This window comes from Triticum urartu, chromosome 3 (genome assembly GCF_003073215.2).
Source record: "Triticum urartu cultivar G1812 chromosome 3, Tu2.1, whole genome shotgun sequence".
Taxonomy (NCBI): domain Eukaryota; kingdom Viridiplantae; phylum Streptophyta; class Magnoliopsida; order Poales; family Poaceae; genus Triticum; species Triticum urartu.
In genome coordinates this window covers 363071694-363075471 of record NC_053024.1, presented here as the reverse complement: position 1 = coordinate 363075471, position 3778 = coordinate 363071694, and positions in this window count along the sequence as shown.

Sequence of the window (3778 nt, the reverse complement as noted above, 5' to 3'; positions counted from 1 at the left end):
CATTCATGATGCTACTGAAAATTATTATGAGGGAGGAATATATGCTTGTAGGAATTGCAATAATACCAAGTTTCCTCTCTATGTGCTTAAAGTTTTGAAGTTATGCTTGTTTTGCCTTCCTATGCTAGATGATTATTGTTCCCATAAGTTGTTTGCTCACAAAATCCCTATGCATAGGAAGTGGGTTAGACTTAAATGTGCTAGTCATATTCTTCATGATGCTCTCTTTATGTTACAATTCTTATCTTTTATGTGAGCATCATTGAAATCATCATGCCTAGCTAGGGGCGTTAAACGATAGCGCTTGTTGGGAGGCAACCCAACTTTATTTTTATTCCTTTATTTTTGTTCCTGTTTAGTAATAAATAATTAATCTAGCCTCTGTTTAGATGTGGTTTTATGTTTTAATTAGTGTTTGTGCCAAGTAGAACCTTTGGGAAGACTTGGGTGAAGTCTTTATGATCATGCTGTAAAAAACAGAAACTTTAGCGCTCACGAGAATTGCTGCCATTTTTTATTGGAGAGTGATATTTAGTTAATTCTTTTTGCATATGATTAACAGATAAATTTATCACGTCCATAAATTTATTTTAGAATTTTATGAGTTCCAGAAGTATACGTTTGAACCAGATTACTACAGATTGTTCTGTTTTTGACAGATTCTGTTTTCGATGTGCTGTTTGCTTATTTTGATGAATCTATGAGTAGTATCGGAGGGTATGAATCATAGAGAAGTTGGCATAAAGTAGATATTACACCAATATGAATTTATAATGAGTTCATTACAGTACCTTATGATGGTGATTTGCTTTCTTATACTAACGGAGCTTACGAGTTTTCTGTTAAGTTTTGTGTTGTGAAGTTTTCAAGTTTTGGGTAAAGATTCGATGGACTATGGAATAAGGAGTGGCAAGAGCCTAAGCTTGGGGATGCCCAAGGCACCCCAAGGTAATATTCAAGGACAACCAAGAGCCTAAGCTTGGGGATGCCCCGGAAGGCATCCCCTCTTTCGTCTTCGTTCATCGGTAACTTTACTTGGAGCTATATTTTTATTCGCCACATGATATGTGTTTTGCTTGGAGCGTCATTTTATTTCATTATGTTTTGCTTGCTGTTTGAATAAAATACCAAGATCTGAAAATCTTAAATGTTAGAGAGTCTTCACATAGTTGCATAATTATTCGATTACTCATTGATCTTCACTTATATCTTTCGGAGTAGTTTGTCGTTTGCTCTAGTGCTTCACTTATATATTTTTAGAGCACGGTGGTGGTTTTATTTTGAAGAAATATATGAATTCTCATGCTTCACTTATATTATTTTGAGAGTCTTAAATAGCATGGTAATTTGCTTAAATAATCCTAATATGCTAGGCGTCCAAGAATAGTAAAAACTTTCATATAGAGTATTGAATACTAAGAGAAGTTTGATGCTTGATGATTGTTTTGAGATATGGAGGTAATAATATCAAAGTCGTGCTAGTTGAGTAGTTGTGAATTTGAGAAATGCTTGTGTTGAAGTTTTCAAGTCCCGTAGCATGCACGTATGGTAAACATTGTGTAACAAATTTGAAACATGAGGTGTTATTTGATTGTCCTCGTTATGAGTGGCGGTCGAGGACGAGCGATGGTCTTTTCCTACCAATCTATCCCCCTAGGAGCATGCGCGTAGTGCCGAGGTTTTTGATGACTTGTAGATTTTTGCAATAAGTATGTGAGTTCTTTATGAGTAATGTTGAGTCCATGGATTATACGCACTCTCACCCTTCCATCATTGCTAGCCTCTCCAGTACCGTGCATTGCCCTTTCTCACATTGAGAGTTGGTGCGAATTTCGCCGGTGCATCCAAACCCCGTGATATGATACGATCTTTCACACATAAAACTCCTTATATCTTCCTCAAAACAGCCACCATACCTACCTATTATGGCATTTCCATAGCCATTCCGAGATATATTGCCATGCAACTTTCCACCGTTCCGTTTATTATGACACGCATCATCATTGTCATATTGCTTTGCATGATCATGTAGTTGACATAGTATTTGTGGCAAAGCCACCGTTCATAATTTTCATACATGTCACTCTTGGTTCATTGCATATCCCGGTACACCGCCAGAGGCATTCATATAGAGTCATACCTTGTTCTAGTATCGAGTTGTAATCTTTGAGTTGTAAATAAATAGAAGTGTGATGATCATCATTAATAGAGCATTGTCCCAAAAAAGGAAAAGGCCAAAAAAAGAAAGGCCAAACAAAAAAGGGGGAAGGCCAAATAAAAAAGAGGAAAGGCCAAATAAAAAAGAAAATAAAGAAGGGACAATGCTACTATCCTTTTCGACACTTGTGCTTCAAAGTAGAACCATAATCTTCATGATAGAGAGTCTTTTGTTTTGTCACTTTCATATACTAGTGGGAAATTTTCATTATAGAACTTGGCTTGTATATTCCAACAATGGGCCTCATCAAGTGCCCTAGGTCTTCGTGAGCAAGCAAGTTGGATGCACATCAATCGATGGGCATCTCCATAGCCCATTGATTAGCCGCGTCGATGTGAGGCTTTCTCCTTTTTTGTCTTCTCCAAATAACCCCCATCATCATATTCTATTCCACCCATAGTGCTATATCCATGGCTCGCGCTCATGTATTGCGTGAAAGTTTATAGGTTTGAGATTACTAAAGTATGAAACAATTGCTTGGCTTGTCATCGGGTTTGTGCATGATAAGAGCATTCTTGTGTGACGAAAATGGAGCATGACTAAACTATATGATTTCATAGGGATGAACTTTCTTTGGCCATGTTATTTTGAGAGGACATAATTGCTTAGTTAGTATGCTTGAAGTATTATTGTTTCTATGTCAATATTAAACTTTTGTCTTGAATCTTATGGATCTGAATATTCATACCACAATTAAGAGGAATTACATTGAAATTATGCCAAGTAGCACTCCACATCAAAAATTCTGTTTTTATCATTTACCTACTCGAGGACGAGCAGGAATTAAGCTTGGGGATGCTGATACGTCTCCAACGTATCTATAATTTTTGATTGCTCCATGCTATATTATCTTCTGTTTTGGATGTTTACGGGCTTTATTATACACTTTTATATCATTTTTGGGACTAACCTATTAACCCAGAGCCCAGTGCCAATTTCTGTTTTTTCCTTGTTTTAGAGTATCGCAAAAAAGGAAAATCAAACGGAGTCCAATTGACCTGAAACTTCACGGAACTCATTTTTGGAAGGAAAGCAACCTGGGAGACCATGAGTCCACGTAAGGGAAGCCACGAGGAAGCCACGAGGCAGGGGGGCGCGCCCTCCACCCTCATGGGCCCCTCGTGACCCCCCTGACATACTTCTTCCGCCTATATACCTCCATATACCCTAAAACGATCGGGGAGCACAATAGATCGGGAGTTCTGCCGCCAGAAGCCTCCGTAGCCACCGAAAGCCAATCTAGACCCGTTCTGGCACCCTGCCGGGGGGGCATCCCTCTCCGGTGGCCATCTTCATCATCCCAGTGCTCTCCATGACGAGGAGGGAGTAGTTCTCCCTCGGGGCTGAGGGTATGTACCAGTAGCTATGTGTTTGATCTCTCTCTCTCTCTCGTGTTCTTGAGGTGTTACGATCTTGATGTATCGCGAGCTTTGCTATTATAGTTGGATCTTATGATGTTTTCTCCCCCCTCTACTCTCTTGTAATGAATTGAGTTTCCCCTTTGAAGTTATCTTATCGGATTGAGTCTTCAAAGATTTGAGAACACTTGATGTATGTCTT